Below are 18,769 nucleotides of genomic sequence, written 5' to 3' on the forward strand. Positions count from 1 at the left end.
AGATATGTCATTACACATTTGTTCAGACCACTAGAATGTACAACACCAAGAATGAACTCTAATGTAAACAACGGATTTTGGGTGATAAAGATGTGTCAATATAGGTTCATGAGTTGTAACAAATGTACCACTATTGTGAGGGATGTTCATAATGGGGGTGTCTATGTATGTATAGTGGCGGGGGTAAATGGACGATTTCTGTACTTTCCTCTCCTTTTTGCGGTGAACCTAAAACTGCTCATTAAAAAGAAAAAAAGAGTGTTAAAAAATAGTAGTAACTGCAATGGAATGCAACAGTTTAACATGAAATAATAGATCAAATGATATAAAGATCATCAGGGCTAACACCATAGAGAAAGAGGCAACTACTCATTATGTGCTTTCTGATAGAATTTAAAGTAGCATCTATGATGTAGTCTTGCAAAAAAATCAACCCCAAATCTGATCAAAACTCTAAAGCTAACTACCAGTTTACAAGAAAAACCTCTTTGAAAAGAAACACGAAGCCACACCAAGTGGATTCAATCAGCAACATCCAGACTATGGGAAACTCTATAGGTAAAACCACCTAGTATGTATATATATATGTATTTTATATATGTGTATAATACATGTAATTTCACTCTCATATTCCATGTATCATCTTCTTAAATAGTTAATAAATCATCATAATTTTTGCTAATATTCATTGATTATTCCTAATACATCAGATGTCCTTTCTAGTGATATCATTGGAAAGGGCATTTGACATATTAGAAATAGTCAATATATATTAGAAAAATTATTATGCTTTATTAACTTTAAGAAAGCCATATATAGGATATGAAAATGAATCGATTCTTTTATGATTATAAACTAATAAAATAAAATGGAAATTTCCTTCTACATATCAGATTAGTTTTTAAAATGTGTGGTCAGATTTCTCCAATAATACTAATTATAATATGCTTTAAGGTAAATGAATTATTTACTGTTGAGAGAGCATAGATTTTTAGGCAGACATCCAATTAACATACTGTATTTTGCACAAACGTACATGATGTTTCAAAGAACTAGGGCATTTGACGTATTAGACATAAGCAAAATAAACTTGTAGCAATATATTTTGTCACATATAAGTAATATATTATCTCTTAGAGTCTGAAACAGTGTTTTATGGTTATATTGCAGAAATAATAATATCAACAAACATTCTAATGGCCATTTGTCTAATCCCTTTTGTGATATACCAGGCATGGTAAGCTAGATTTCACTTGTTCTCTGATATCTTAGAAATCACCAACAGAAATTACCATCAATTTTATATGTATTCTGGGAGACATAACACACATCCTTCATTATAGGTACCCGTTTCCCCCCAACCACCAATCAACACCAATCCCAGCATATATGGTTGCTTTAAAAACAGCATTAAGACCATATTCCACAAACTAAGTTGAAGATATCCAGTTTAGGAATAGAAGTTTGACCAACATGGAATTGAACATCACTCTCCTGGAAGTTTAGATTGGGATCAGAAATAAACTGAGCTAATCAACTGAATCAAAACTGCAAATAAACTCTGGACTAAGTGCTGATGAGTAAGCTTAGTAATCTAATGCAAGATGTTCGGAGAGAAGACATGGCTCTATTTACTAACATTTATTGCATTCTTATCATGTACCTGTAGTGTATTTTGTTGACTTATTCAACCCTCAGTCTGAATATAACCAATTCATTTCTCTTTCTCTCCCATAGAAGCTATAAAACTAAAGCATTTATTACTCAGCCTCTCTGCAGCTAGGCTACACATTTAAATCTGTTCTTGCTGATGAGATATAAACTTTATTCTTCTCCAGAGGATCTCCTTTTGCTGCTTGGCTAATCCTCTTCTTCCTGCGTATAAAGTCAGATATGCAGGCATGCATATGCGTGGGCAGTGTTCATCCTGCTCTAAGGATAAGAGAAGTCACATACAGAGAATGGTCCAGCAAAAGTGTCGAGGCAGACTGGTTCTTTGATAGCACCATTATCCACCTCTAACTACTTGCTGAACAAAATAAATCAATCAGGTTCTCTGTTATCTCCAGCTTTAATTTATATGGATCTCAGTACTTCTGCGAATTCTATTAACTCAGTCGTCTCAGCTACTATTACTTGTTAGGAATTGTTATTTTCTCCATTTCACAGATAAAGAAACTGAGGCATGAAGTAGTTAAATCACTGTATTAAAGTCACAGCTCTAGTATGTAGAAGGCCAAGGATTGGAACCCATAAGGTCTGGTTCTAGAACCTTTGGTCTAATCACTACATTACGCTTCCATTTACCATGAAAACTGAGGAGAAATAGAGAAAAAAGGAGATATCTCGGATCTTCTGTGAGACAAAATGGGGTGAATTTAATTCTACACTTCACAAAGCCCATTGGAGTTTGCTCGGTTTTGGTGTATGGAATCTATGAGAGAAATATCTTAATTCGTGAGATATATTTTCTTCATCTGCAAATTATAGTTATGACTAGATATCAACCAGTGTTGTAAATGAGATAACATATGTATGGTGGCTAAACTAGTACATGTCAGAGGCAATGTAGTCCCAATGGAGTTTCATCCGATTCTCAATAGAATAAAAAATCTTATAGAAGACCTGAAAGTAGATTATTTTAATCTATTAAATCTTTGCTAGTCTCATTGTTTTAGGGATCAAAAATTCTGGAATCACTATTGGATTACTGTTAGCCATATTAAGATACTTTGAATCCTTGGTTTATTCTTCATATTGGACTTTAAATGAAAAGATCTACCTTATTAATCTTGAGTTAGTATTTTTCAACGTACAATCCCAACAAATATCATCTTAGTGAAAGAAAGCTGAGTTTTTAACTTGTCCCTGTGACAGTTCAGAGCATGATGAAGTGATTTAAGCTGTGTGAGAGTAGACAGAGATGCAGCAAATAGGAATATTTTAGAGCCATTGATAATCTCCAGTGGGACAGACACTGAGGAATTATCTGCTTACTTGGGGTGTGCTGGTTGAGAGAAGACACGGTCCGTGGTGCATATGTTTTTTTCTTCCGTTGTGTGGTAGTCTGCCATTTTGAAATCTCTTCAGCATGTTGTAGGGCTTGAGCAATTTACCAATTTTTGACACTCCTATGAACACATACAATTATGTCTGAGAGTTAGGTTCTTGGACAAAATTGAATGAAATTTACAGCTTACCCTCCTGCCTCAAATTTTCCCTTACAGAATACTCCCCACTGACTAAAGGTGCACATTCTACAAAGAAATCTTCAATAGACAGAGTCTCATGTTGACTTTCTGGGCTAATATAGAACTATATCAAATCAACTCTAATCTTAAATAAAAGGCCTATGTATAAGTTATGTTTCCTTGATTTAGGTGCTTCATAATTGTATGTAATGATCTTAAGAGCAAAATGTAATATGATATATGACTTGAGCAAATCGTCCTTAAATCAAAGTAAAACGATCAATAAAGTAATTCAGTAATACCATGTTAAGGCCCCTAATGGCTTATATAATTCTTAGCAATATGCTTACCAGGTAATAGCAAAGCCATAAAAGTAGTAGTCATTTGCAAATGTTATTTTCCAAGGGAATCAGCAATAAAAGCTGATTTAACAAACAGATGTTCAAAGCTCTGATACGTGTTATGTTAATAACTCCAAAGGCTAAGCTTGATTTGCAGATGAATTCTTCTCGTACCTAGTTGCCTGCTCCTATTCCCTATAGGGTTATTTTACAAGCATTTGTTACCTGGAAAGAAATTAAGGTAGCACATCACTTTTAGAATCTCAATTACTTATGATCATACTATTAAAAAATCTAAGATTACTGTTTCTAGAGTCAGTAGTCAAACGCTACAAAACTGACAGGCAGCTAATATACAGGATCAATTATTTTTAGGAAACCTCTATATGAAGATATATTGCATATGTAACAACCATCAATAGGTTAGAAGTTTTTGCTATATGATGCTTTCCACCTGTGACATCTTAAGTGGAGACTGTTAAAGAAAACCAAAGCCTAAAAGTAGTTCAAGTGGTAAAAACAGATTTTATACAGGAACTATTTTAAAAGCGGAAAGGACACCTCAGTGTGATCTCAGGTGGCCTCTGCCTGCAGCGGCTTGAAGCAGGGTTTCAGATCCCGGCCAGAGATTGAGGTCGGGCTGTGGAAGTTAGAGCAGCAAATCCCAGCCACTAGACCAGCGGCCAGTGACAAGGGTCCTGGCCCATCAGCTGTGTAGAAATGAATTTCAACATCGAGATGGAAAGTAGTGAAGCAGGTAAAGTGTTTATTAGGAGGATAAAGAGTACGTGTGGGTAGACACACGGGCGGGCTCAGAGGGAGAGTCGTGCCCTTGTGGTAGTTTGAATCACTTTTATGGGGCGTTTCTTCCGGGTTTCCTTTGACCAATCGTCTGGCTTTGCCTGATTCAAAGTCCGTGTTTGGTTTATCTCAGGGTCCTCCTGTGTGTGCACAGTCATCTCTTAGCCAAGATGGATTCTAGCAAAGAGGTCTATGGGTAAGTTGACATCACCTACTTTGGGGTGGCGCTCCCTCCCTTTTTGGACCTCCAAGGAGGCTTTCCGTGCATGTGTAGTTGGGAAGGTCTCCTTGATGTCCAGAATGAGGAATATGTGGTCTCTTACCTTCTATCTGGGCAGGGCTCTCCTCCCCCCTGCTGCTCAGCCTGGTACCCATCTATCTCCTGCCTCAAGTGTAGAACTGGGCTCAATTCTGAATACAGCCTGGGCAGGGGGAATTTATAGTGAAGGGATCGGGGGCCGGCGGTCAGTGAATGGAAAGTCACTAAGAGGAAACATCAGGGGTGAGGGGCCACCTGGCTAGACTGACCTAACAGGCTTGACGGTGACCAGGGTGATCAGATATCAAGGGTGGGGATTCTCACTAAACTCACTTAGCATTTGCTAAAATTGGGTGATGCAAGGACAAACACAGAAGTCCAAAGGTCAAGGCCTCACTGAAAATAGGGTTCAGAGGAGCCTGACTGAAGTTTGATCAAGAGGAGAATCTTTGTCAAAACCCCATATATAAAATAGATTTTTTAAAGTATAGCTGTATGAATTAGGACACAGGGAGGCTTAACCCACCACACATTTGAGCTCCCCTTCCTCTGTGGTGGTCACTGAGATGCACTTGTAGAAACTCCAGAGGCCCACCTGTATGAGAAGTTTTGACATATTGATAATGCTGATTGCAGAGTTCATCAGACTTAGTTGTGATTTCTCTCTTCAGCTCTTTCTGGGTATTGACAAAATTACTGAGGCTCCAGAAGCCTCAAAATTTCCTCATCTAAAATGTGAATAATACAAAATGTGAATAATGCAACTTATGGCCTAGGACTTATAATTACAACAAATAATTCATCAACTAATCTATTACTTAAGATGATAATTGCAATTAGTGGGTTTTCTATCAATACAATGACTTTAAATATTAGGGAAGAATTTTTACTAAAAGTATAAACAAGCAACTTACAGCAAGAAATGATTGTTTCAAATAGTTTTGCCCTGTAAGTATAAAGATACAGTTTTTAAAAAATTGAGGAGTAAAGTGAAATGAGAGATGGAGTTCGTGTTTGATAGTTAATTAATAAATATACGGGATGAAAAAAGAGGTGACGTGAAGGCAATGCCAGTGGATCAGGACTTCATGCCACAGTGAGGTTCCGTGTACGTTTATTTTAAACTACTTCCTTGATATTAATCTGAAATTGAAACCGCTAGGTGGCGCTTCGGGGGGCTCCAAGGAACTCCGTTTCTTTATGTCTCAGCACAGAAAGAGTTCAGCAAGAGGCAAAGTGATAGATAAGAAGTGATTTATTAGAATAGGACACTTTTGAGGCTTACAAGCAGGCAGGCAAGTGTTGCTCTGCCCCAAGTACTTAGCGGGCTACGTTTTTATAATCACAGGAGAAGTGGGGAGAGGGAAGGACCACCTTCTTCCCCATTCTTGAGTAGACATTGCACTTGCATCAGCAGCTCCGCCTCCAGGTCGGGCAGGGGAGTTTTCTTGTCCCTACACGGTCAAGCCACGACTGTCATGGCACTGTGGAAAAATTATTTCAGGTCTCAGTACAATGAGGGCCTTTCACTTTGAAATGCCACCTTTCCATAAATTATTGTTTTTTATGTGTGCAAAGGGCATGTCCTAGGGGTCATTAACTTACTGAGCTCACTGGGCAGGATGTGGGTCTCACGCCACCATTGTTTTATTGTTTTGAGGCATGTCTCATGCTTCTGTTGCATGGTTTTGTCACTACGCAAGCCAGCTTGGTTTTGTGGTTAAGCAAACCTGCTTTCTTGAGTGATCATTAACTTACTGTGGTCTCCCAAAGCCCCCTAATGTTCCCTTTCTATCTGCAATCCTCTAATGGGATTTCTGAGCTAATTATTTGATTATCCCACTCTATCTCTATCATTATGGAGTATACTTTAGAGTGAAATGGGGAAAACAGACTTGAAAAGATACAATGTCAATACAATTAAGTAATGCACACTGTTAACACAGCATGGCTTTCTGTGGAGGACTTACAAAAAATGTACTAAAATAATGTGTTGAAATATTGAATGAGATGAGATATTACCTGAGCCAATTTTTAAAGCATGGGTATGCCAACTGGGGTTATTATTTCAAAGAATGTAATTCTCTCCAAATTGTTCAAAGAGAAAGGGATTTGTCATGGACCATTAAATGATATTTAATCATCGGGAGTACTGATGAAATAGACTGTAGTCTAAGCTTCCAGAAAAATTCCCCAAAACTGTGCTACAGGACTGGGTTGTTAATTGAGTTGCTACACCTGTTATAATCAGGAAACCATCTGCTGATCTGAGAAATGATCACACAAGTATTCACTCTAGAACCATACTGTTCTGCTACCATCAGGAAGCTGCCTGAATCAGAAGCTAAATCTGTCTTTGATTTTAACAAAATCAATGTCTTATAATCTGCCATTCTTTCTCTCCCTAGTTATTAAGTTCTGATCTCAAGACTTACAAGATTAATAGACTTACATGAGAGGCAAAAGTGTTAGGGAAATATCACTTTAATTTTCTGGCTTCCACAATTCAGGAAGACATACTAGAGAGAGAGGTTGGAACAAATGTTAAGCAATCACATACACAGTATGAATTATCCATGAGAAATAGGGAAAGAGAAATATAAGACTGAAGAAACAGCAAGCAAATGTATCGGGATATGGAATAACATGAAGTATGTAAAAATATAAACAATGATATTAGAGCATTAAGTACAACAGAGAAAGTGACTAGAAAACTGGAATAGGTAGGCAGAGGCTACAATGTAGAGGGTTTTTATTACAAAACCAAAATATCTTGTTCCATGGGGGACGAGAATGTTCCCTTTCAGAATAGATGGCATATGACAAACACTGTGCCTCTGAATATATTGTCCTAGGGGTGGAAAAGCATTTTCCCCTCATGCAATCCACTTTTCACACACTCTTTTCTTGAAGATATTTTCTGCCTGTGATTGATACAATACAGTGTAAATTATTAAAACATAAATTATGATTCTACTTTTAAGAAAAAGCCAGCTTTAGGGTTATATAAACCTTTATGGATTCCTGCTTTCATTTAATATTTAACCTCTGAGGATTATGAATTTCTTTGCAGGTATATTAAAGCATGAGATATATATTTCCCCTCAACACTTTTAAGCAGATGTTATCAATAGAGTTTTCAGAACATATATTTTCTGAAATATGAGAAAATTGAAAATATAATTAAGGAAAAGAGATCCCATAAAAATGAACGAAGAGTCCTGAAAAGGAACCAAATTGAACCTTAAGAATGAAGAATATATTAAGATAAAATGTTTCACTTCCAGCTAGGAGGTAAGGGCAGATCTCAGTGCAACCACTAGAAAACATAGATGCATTACAAAAATAATATTTTTTCTTACAAAGCTAATATTTTGAAGACATCAGAAGTCTGGAGAAACCACAAGGACTAGATGAATTAAAATTCTAGAGAGTAAGAGACCTTCTGAGGTAAGCTGATGATGGCTGGCTATTTCCTTCCCTAAGCGTGTTTACTTACGCTGTGCTCAAGATAAGGACCAAGCTTGGTAGCCTTTAAGGTGGTCTCCAAGCATCTCCACCACCTGATCCTCAGGCCTTTGTGTAATTACCTCCCCTGGAGTGTGGGATGTATCTGCTGACATAAAGTAGAACGTGGCAGAGTGATGTGACGTGGCTTCTGTGATCAGGGTTTGAAAAGAGGGTTGCTTATGTTTCAGATTCTTGCCCGATCATCCATGGGGAAACCAGAAGCTCTTCATAAGTCATTCCTGTGGAAAGACTCATCTAGTGAGGGGCCTTGGGCTGCCAATAACCAAGCGAGAAGGCTTGGAAGTGGATCCTCACCCACAGTCAAGCTGTCACAGGAGACCACTGCTATAGGTATATTAACGTAGGACTGAAAATTCATGTGAGATCTTGAGAAGGAGGCACCAACTAAGACATGCCCAGGTTTATGACTCACATTCTTATGAGATAAAATATTTTTGTTTTTTAAGCTGCTAAATTCTGGAGTTATTTGTTATGCAGCAATAGACAACAAACAAATACAGTGATTAATTCATCAAAAAGATATGACAATCCTAAAGGTGTATGCAATTTATAAATTGCAAAATAAAGTTTCAAAATAAATGAAGCAAATGTTATACAACTGTAGGGAAAAACAGTTGAAGACACAATTACAATCTGAGGTTTCAGCACCCTGCTCTTAATAGTTTAAAGAACATCTATGTAGAAAACCAGGAATAATTTATAGGACTTGAACAACACTATCAGACTTGACCTAATTGACATTTATGGAAAAATCCACTCCAAAACACCAGAATGCACATCTTTTTAAAGTGAACATGGGATATTTAACAAGATAGAACATATTTTTTTGCCATAAAACAAGTTTAAAGGATTCAAATTATACAAGGTATCTTTTCTCACCAAAGGAATTGATATAAAAATCAGTAACAGAAAGGTAACTAAAAAAAAAACCCTCCAAATATTTAGAAACTGGAAAGTATACTTCTAAATAACCTATAGGTCAAAGACAACTTTGAAAGAAAAATTAGAAGTATTTTTGACAGAATAAAAATGAAAACACAACAAATCAATATTTGTGCAATGTAATTAAAATACTTCCTAGAGGGATGTTTAGAGCACTAAATGCCTATATTAGAAAAGAAAAAGGTATGGAGTTAATGATCTGAACTTTCTCCTTAAGATATAGAAAATGAAGAAGAAATTATACATTAAGTAAGCAGAAGAAAGGAAGTACATAATAAATGTAAGAATAGAATTCATGAAATATATAAAACATTGCCAAAACATATATAAAACGTTTCCTGCAACAACTTTAAAATGTTTATTATTTTCAAGCAATCTGAGAGCTTCTTCAACATAGATTTTGTAACATTGAGTAAACCTGAACAAATTTCAAGACTGCTTTCCTTCAGATGATGTTACTGACAATAATATAATTAGGCAGATTAAATAATAAAAGTAAAATGAATCCCACCTAATTAAAAAAATAAAATATACTAGGAAATAATTTCTTACTGCATTTAAAATCATAATGGAAATTAGGACTTATTTGGAACTGACATATAACAAAAGCACTCCATATCAATATTTGTGGGATGCAGTTAAAGTAATGCTGAAAGGAAATGTATAGGTTTAATATGAAAAAAGCTGAAAGTTAATGAATAAAAATAAGAAAGTAAAAGGAAGGAAAAACAAAAGTTCAGAAAAAAATAATGAAACAAACATATAATATTTAGAATCATATTAGCCAAAGTTTATTCTTAAGCATAAAATAAAATAAACAGGATCAACTTCTAGCAGGGTTCATCAAGGGAACATAAGTGATAATATAAACAAACTCCATTAGGAGTGAAAAGAGGACATAATGCCAGAAGCTGGAGAAATAAATGTGATAAAAATATATTATTAACTTGATGTCAATGCATTTTGAAGCTTACATGAAATGGACAATTCCATTACCAAAATTAACTGAAGGAGAAATATGAAACCTGAAGTAGATAACCATTGTAGTAATTGAATCAGTAGTTTAAAAATCTTCCAACAGGTGAAAACCAACTCACAAAAGGCATTACCAGTGGGTTCTAAAAACATTTAGAGAATAAATTGTGATATTAAACCCATTGTCCAAAGAAAAGGAAAAGTGAAGAATCTACAGCTTATTTCATGAGACTCATGTAGCATTGATGTTAAAATCAGTAAAAAATATTGGGATGAAGGCATTATAAATAAAACTCAATTATAAACACAGATCAAAAATTCTAAGCAGAACATTAGCTACCAAATGTAGCAATTTATTGAGAAATAAATATACTTCATGGCCAAATGAGGTTTAATTGACGGAATGAACTTATTAAATATTAAAATATTAGAAAATAAATCAAGTTGTCATTATTTTCACATGGTATAATGATTTTGGTAGAAATCTAGATGAAAGTATAGATAAAAAATTAAGATTGGAGAGTTTAGCAAAGATTTTAGACATTCAATGTACAAGATCAGTTCAGTTACTTTTCACCTACCAGAAGAATATAGAGAACATAATTTTTTAAAGACAATATTTATACTAGCACCCCAAATTTTTTAAAATCTGAGGATTTAATCTAACAAAACCTATACAATATTTTGACGTATAAAATTCCAAAATATTATAGGAAAACACTGAAAAGCCCAAAATAGATATTGCTATGTGTATCTTGCAAATTCAAAGGAAAAGAACAAAAAAGTAGAACAAGAATTCCTTAACCTCAGTAGAAATTAGGGGATTAGAAATTAAAACCACAATGAAATATCATTTAACCACTATACTGGCAGAAATTCAGAAGTCTGACAAATATAAGGATGTGGAGCAAAGACGTGCTTACTCTTTTCTTATTGGTTTGTAAATTTGTAGAAATGTTGTGAGAAAATGGTTGACATTATGCAAAAGCGTTGAAGTGGGCCCATATCTTATGGTTCAGGATCTAGGTGGACACCCAAAGAGATTCTTACAAATGTCCAGAGGACACAGACATTCATGGTTAATGCAGCCATATACATAATGTCAAATGTCCTTTCTAGGTTCTTTGGCTGGTCTCATAATTAAATTAACATAAGACAGATTAACAGGAGAAAAACAAATTTAATTTCTTATGTACGGGAGCTCATAAAAATATGAGACTCAAGTAAATGACCAAAGGAGGCAGATTTTATATCTTTGACAAAGAGTCAATAACTTTGTGAAGAATTGACAAAAATAAAGGGGTTTGAGCTTGGAGTGGCTTATTAGTGAAAAAGTAACATGGTTTGTTCATCCAGCTTTCTCTGCCCTGAATTCCCTTCTCTGGTAAGAAGTACTTCTCTGTACTCCTGGTGCACAGAGGGTACCTTTCACATGGAACATTTGTGTCCTGCTTTCGTCAGGAACAAAGGCGCATCAGAGGGTCCTTCTTGCTCCTGCTGTTTTTTAAATAACATTAATCCAAAATAATCAATATGCCAAAGTGGCATATTTTGCTTCCCTTCACATGCATCCACAAGGATGAACTACCTATTATGGAAGAATTTTCCTTTGGCCATCAAACTGGGATATGCATTTTTATTTCAGAAAGAAAACACATGCTTTCTGAATTTCACATCTGTAAGTAACCTCTTTAACCTTAATAATTATTTGGAATATTTTTAAGATTGTTTTAACCTCTTTTACTGAAAGTATTATACTGATATTTAAGCATCTTACTTCAGCTCCTTCAAGTTTTAGAAATCAAAAAGAAAACTGAAGAGAAATTGGCATGATCATTACACCCAGCGGATTAAAGCCAGAGCTGCGATAAGAGTGCGGTTTCCCGATCACAAATTAAGTATTCAGTTTACAACATTATGCTGATACAAAAGACTTGATAGGAAAAAAAAAAAAGAATAGTAATTTTACTGATTCGTAGCTATTTTGATTTCTTTATACTTTTCAAATATATTATGGTAATTAAACCAGTGTTAATTTTCCAGCTGTTCCATGTATTCTTAGATAATTAATAGTTGACCGTAGTTGAAAATCAGGCTTTTTGAGGAGGCATTTGTCATTGTTTTATTGTGTCAGTAGCTAAGATGATACACTCAGAAATGGAGAATATAGGTGGACATTACCCATTAAAGTGTGTCATTGCAGATTTTTTATATGAAACTTGTGTGCACATATTTTGAAAAGTTTTTGTGGCTTATAATTTTTAGTATTTTTTATCTTGCTTTCTTTTTATGTTTTAAAATTTTTGTCAATATCTTTTCCAAATATTTATTTGTAAGCACTCAACAAATCTCTCATAAATAGAATGTTTTAAAATTTTTTTTCTTTTAGAAGCTCAGCTGTTAACATTTTTGATACATCTTTGTATTTGTTTTTACTCCGGACAATCATTCAGTTTTTAATTATTTTTTAAAATTTATAGTTTTCTTAAAATTTTTGAACATTTTGAAGGATTTTTTAATTTTAGTAATCTAGAATTAAACAATTTGTCAGACGATTTTTTCATTAATTCTCGATTTTCATTTTCTACAATATCTGACAACAGTCCAATAATATGCCTTATGTTTTATTCAAGACTCTCTTTGCCTTTGTTTTTTTTTTTTTTTTAAAGTCTTTATTGACTTTGTTACACTATCGCTTCTGTTTTGTGTTTTGGTTTTTTGGCCATGAGGCATGTGGGATCTTAGCTCCCCGACCAGTGATCGAACACGCACCCCCTGCATTGGAAGACAAAGTCTCAACCACTGGACCACCCGGGAAGTCCCTCTCTTTGCCTTTGAAATGACTTCCTCATTTGCTCCCCACCACCATGTTCCTATTACTCCGGTTCATGTCCTAATGATCTCTCTTTCAGAATCTACCTACCTCCACTTTTCCCTGTACTCCTTAAGTACAGTTCCGCATACTCTATTTTTATTTATTTATTTTTATCTGATCAAAAACTTGCAAGAACGTCCAGTTACCTCTGGAATAAGGCATAGTCATCATTGCAGCATTCAAAGATATTTACCATCTGGGCACAAAATAATTTTTCAAATATCTATTACTGTACTTCTCTGCATAGATCCTATATCCAAGAGAGAAAAACACCCATTATTACCCACATCATCCCTAAAACTTCTTGACTTCAGATTTGCTCATGCCCTTCTGAACCAAAGCTCCCACTCTCCCAGTCAGTCCCAAGGCTGCGAACGCAGAGGAAGCACTTGAGGAGGACCTGCAAAGATGCAGTCCGTGCGTGTCGCAGCGGCTGTGGCCCGCGCCCTCCCTGGGCAGGCCGGGATGGTCTCCAAAAATGCTTTGGGATCATCCTTCGCTGCTGCAAGGAATCTCCATGCCTCTATATCTCGTCTTTGGAAGACTGGCACTGCTGAGGTGTCCTCTGTTATTATTGGTGACACCTCTGTTGACCTTGAAGAGACTGTGCACGTTTTTAAGTATTGGTATTGCCCATGTACATGGGCTGAGAAATGTTCAAACAGAAGAAATGGTAGAGTCTTCTTCAGGTTTAAAGGGTATGTCTCTGAACTTGGAACCTGACAATGTTGGTGTTGTCGTGTTTGGAAATGATAAACTAATTGAGGAAGGAGATATTGTGATCAGAACTGGAGCTACTGTGGATGTTCCAGTCAGCAAGGAGCTTTTGGGTCTTGTAGCAGATGCCCTTGGTAATGCCACTGATGGAAAGGGTCCAGTTGGTTCCAAGATGCAAAGGCGAGTTAGCCTGAAAGCCCCAATCTCTGTGTGGGAACTAATGTAGACTGGCATTGAGGCTGTGGACAGCTGGTGCCAATTGGTCGAGGTCAGCATGAGCTGACTATTGGTGTCTGACACATTGGCAAAACATCAATTGCTATTGACACAATCATTAACCAGAAATGAGTCAATGATGGATCTGAGGAAAAGAAGAAGCTGTACTGTGTCTACGTTGCTATTGGTCAGAAGAGCCATAGTTGCTCAGTTGGTGAAGAGACTTACAGATGCAGACGCCATGAAGTACGCTATTGTAGTTTCAGCTACTGCCTCGGATGTTGCCCCACTTCAGCGCCTGGCTCCTTCTTCTGGATGTTCTATGGGAGAATGTTTTAGGGATAATGGCAAACACGCTTTGATCATCTACGATGAGTTATCTAAATAGGCTGTTGCTTATTGTCAGACGTCTCTGCTGCTCCGCTGACCCCCTGGTCGTGAAGCCTGTCCTGGTGATGTGTTCTCCCTACACTCCTGACCGCTAGAGAGAGTAGACAAAATGAACGATTCTTTTGGTGGTGGCTCATTGACTGCTTTACCAGTCATAGAAAGACAATCTGGTGTTGTGTCTGCTTACATTCCAACGAATGTCATTTCCATCATTAATGGACAGATCTTCTTGGAGACTGAATTGTTCTACAAAGGTATCCATCCTGCCATTAACGTTGGTTTGTCTGTATCCCATCAGATCTGCTGTGCAAACCAGGGCCATGAAACATGTCGCAGGTACCGTGAAACTGGGATTGGCTCAGTATTGAGAGGTTGCTGCTTTCGCCCAGTTTGGTTCTGATCTCGATGTTGCCACTCAACCACCCTTGAGTCGTGGTGTGCATCTGACCGAGTTGCTGAGGCAAGGACGGTATTGTCCCATGGCTATTTTTTTTTTTTTTTTTTACAAAAATCAACTGTATTTATATACACTTGTAATGGACAATTTGAAAATAGAATTAAGAAAATGATTCTACTTAACAATATCATCAAAAAGAATAAAACATGTAGAAATAGATTTAACAAAAGAAGTTCAAGACCTGTACATGAGTCCCATGGCTATTGAAGAGCAAGTGTCTGCTATCTATGCAGATGTCAGGGGTATCTTGATAAGCTGGAGCTCAGCAAGATGACAAAGTTTGAGAATGCTTTCTTGTTTCATGTTATCAGCCAAGACCAAACCCTGCTGGGCAAAATCTGGGCTGATGGAAAGATCTCAGAAGAGTCGGACGCAAAGCTGAAAGAGATTGTAACAAAATTCTTGGCTGGATTTGAAGTTTAAACACCTATGGATTCACACCAAACGCAAAGCTGAAAGAGATTGTAACAAAATTCTTGGCTGGATTTGAAGTTTAAACACCTATGGATTCACACCAAATGCCAGTTTGGTTGTGTCATCGTTTCTTCTAGTTGCATTTGTAAAAGGATTACTCCATTACTGCAGATGGACCGTAATCATGTTAAACTAAAGGTTCCATATTGAAAAAAAAAATTCCTTCTCTTCTTTCTATTCTCCATGTTGAATTTTCACTCTTCTTTCAAAATCAATTCAATTATTAGCTTTTTTATGAACTGTAATAGGTGAAAGAATATGATGTTTGAAATAAGACAACTGTTTGGAGTTTTACATATCTCATTTATTAGCTAAGATGATCAAAAAACTGACTAAAAACTGATTTAAAAAAATCTTATCAGTAAAGTAAGTCTAACATTTGTCTTTTCTTACAAAGGGTTTTGTGCATCAATAAGAAAATGCACACTGAAAAAGTCTCTGGAATAAGTGTGTAATATATATGAATCCCCTCATCTGGAAGAACTACCTTTATCCTGATGCCATTCATAGAAGATAATTAATGCTTCCTCTTTACCTCATACTCCAGATGCCCTTTTTATTTTAATAAATATATATGTGTATTTTATTTCCTCTACAAAACTGAGTTTAATGCACTATACCATCTGACTCATATTCCGAAGAGTACCCAAAATAATGCCCTGTACATGATAGGTTCTCCATAAATGTATTGACTGGAAGTGTATTGATCCTTACCATTGTTATTTAAGAATGATTTTGTTCAAAATGTATATTAATAATTTAGTTAGCTTTTATTTATTTTAAACATATTTATATTTAAATTTAATATAAGATGCGAATACAAAATTACGTTAAGAAGTAATTGCTATAGAGTAAAATTTCTTTTAGCCAGAATAATAGGATATGTCACACATAACAAAGAGCAACTGAAACAACACTAGCTTATATGTCTTAAAATCGTTTTGATAGAAACTAATTTAGTTAAAATTATATCCAGCAGTTAAGAACAAGTTTATTGTTCTATAATGGTTATCTAAATATATAAAAATAATATATACAGAATCTTTTAAGAACAATAACATTAGTAGATTTACTGATGAGGAAAGTCCAAAACCATCTGTTAAAATTTATGTTACGTGTCTTCACAGAGCTCTGCTTCTTTTGCTAATATTAGGTCAGAATTGAATTGGAAAAGGATGCGGTTTGAGCTAGTGTATCTTCATCCTTGTCCATTCCCCACTCTTCTCCCTATTTTTCCAGCTCAGACTGGGAGTGTCAGGCATGGACATGCCCCCTGCACTCCTTAGGCTCCTAGCAGTGGGTTTGTTACTGAACTCAGGTCCTGCTGCTTTCTACTCCCAAGTCAACACCCAAGAGGCCAGTGCTGGTAGAAATGGAAAATGCTTTTAATCAGAAAGCTGGCAATCTTTCTGATTAAAAGATTAATCAGAGAGAAGGCAGGCTCAGTGTCCTCAGAAACGAACTCCAAATATTCTGCTGGGCCACGAAAGCTTTTAAAGGGAAAAAAGGAAGTAATCTTAGTTAATCATGGAGACAGGCGGTCACAGCTGTCGACGTCCCCCACTGTGTGCAGGCTTGTCAACTCCTTGTGACCTTTCTTTAGCTGCTATCTTGTTCACACAGCTTGTTCACACACTTTGTTTGCCAGATTACTCAAAGGGAAGCTAGGGAAGGGATCTGGTCATCTGTTCATTACTTATTCTTCATTTTTACCTCTTTGATCTACGGAAAAAACCAACAGGTTAGGCAAGGCATTGTGTGATCACAAGATTTGAATGGTGTGTTTGGTCTGGAGATGAGCAGAGCATGGGGGCGCCTAGTTTAAAAGCTAGTTACAATGTAGCTTTGCTAAAGTGACAAGGAAAGGGGCTTCCTGCTGAGGGCGGTTTCCTGCAAAGAGCTGCTTAAAAATCCCCCGTCAGACATCATTCCATTTCTATGGGATCAGGGGTGAAGGTCCATCTTCTGTCACTTCTTCATGCTCACATGGGGCGCTGTATTCTCAGACCGGAGGATGTCAACATGGGTCCGTAGCATCTCTTTGCTGACAATTTTAGTTGCTCCTCTACAGAGCAAGCTACAATTATTTTGATGCCCACAAAGACATAGATTATTATGAGCAATCGTGTTAATCCCATTCGCTTGAGGCCAGTTCTTGGAATCGTGCTGGCCATAGACTCAGTACTGCTCAAGTTGGAGTAGCTCATGTCATGGCTGCAGTCTGGCTTTTTCCCGCTGGTGGCAGTTACAGTATCTGTAAAACAACTCAGGAAGGTGCATCAGACACTGAGTCTGTGACTCTGTTTTCCTGATCGTTAACTGCTCGAGGCCACTCTTTGTGACTCAGGGAGGCCTGGGAGACTTCAGCTTTCCTACGACCAGAGGCAGGAGACATGCAGGGGCCTTTGTACTTGGCGGGAGCGGGGCCTGGAGGCTTCTGCTTGGTTCCAGTTTTCCCTTTACAGAAGTAACTGACAGAAGGATAAGCCCCTCCTTTGACTTGCAACATTTCTGACTGGCAAATGTTTCCATATTTTTAAATGTTCAAATTTACTAATATATTTTAAACCAGGGTTAACTTTGGCCCTGTTAACTTTGACACAAATCTTTTTTTATATTTTTGAACCAGAAGGATACTTTATTTCCTTCCATCTTTTCAAACTAAAGTCCAAGGAATATCTGACTTGCAATATTTCTGACAGGCAAATGTTTCCATATTTTTAAATGTTCAAATTTCCTAATATATTTTAAACCAGGGTTAACTTTGACCCTGTTAACTTTGACACAAATCTTTTTTTAAATTTTTGAACCAGAAGGATACTTTATTTCCTTCCATCTTTTACTAAAGTCCAAGGAAAGCACCTAGATTTAAAAAGCAAAGCGGGCGGGGAGAGCAGCTCAATGTCTACGATCAGCAGCAGCAGAGCCCAACGTCCGACTGACTGGCGAGCTTGCCTCCAATCCCAGAACCTACTCCCCGCTTCAGATGGACTTCCTGCCCCTCCCACACAAGCTGAAACAGACTGACACCTCCAAGATGCTCGCTGTAGTTGAGGAATTTAAAGTCTGCTGTGTCCTTGATGCTTTTCCCAGCACCTTCCAGCTCCTGGAAAGAGTCATCTATCCTCATGGCCACCCCTTCCTTACTTCCATCCACTCCCGGACGCACTGCATTCTGGATTCTGCTCTCATCATGCTAGCAGATTGCCCTGATTCCCCAAAGCAACTCAATTTCCAAATCCTTTTTTCTCCATCATCTGAATATTTTGTGCATGTGTCATCTTGTCTTCATCCCTATTCCCAGTGTCTGAAGTTAAGGCCCTCATGTCTCTTGACAATGGTCTTATGCCTGGTTTTCCTGAGGCTTCTTTCTTTGCTTTTCCCAGTTACGCAATTATACTGCTTCTAAAGTTAGTTGTTTTCAAATGCAAATCTGGCGTAACCTTCTATTCATAAACCTTTAATGACACATCACTATAGTGTAGCTTATCCTATAGGATTTGTTCTATAGGATAGTGTCTACTTTCCCCGACTATCTTTCCAAGATCATCTTCCTCTAAATGCTCCTACCTCTGGTCACATTGAACTCTTGCTAGAAGT

At 36.8% G+C, this 18,769-nt stretch overlaps 1 pseudogene across 1 annotated transcript; it reads left to right on the forward strand.

Moving 5' to 3' along the window:
• The first annotated feature begins 4,473 nt into the window (after window positions 1-4,473).
• Window positions 4,474-15,137, forward strand: LOC309627778 (ATP synthase subunit alpha, mitochondrial-like; annotated as a pseudogene). Its single transcript has 2 exons — window positions 4,474-14,707; window positions 14,888-15,137. The product of its transcript is annotated as an ATP synthase subunit alpha, mitochondrial-like (transcript).
• The last annotated feature ends 3,632 nt before the right edge of the window (window positions 15,138-18,769 follow it).

This window comes from Balaenoptera borealis (genome assembly GCF_965194805.1).
Source record: "Balaenoptera borealis genome assembly, chromosome: 4".
NCBI lineage: Eukaryota > Metazoa > Chordata > Mammalia > Artiodactyla > Balaenopteridae > Balaenoptera > Balaenoptera borealis.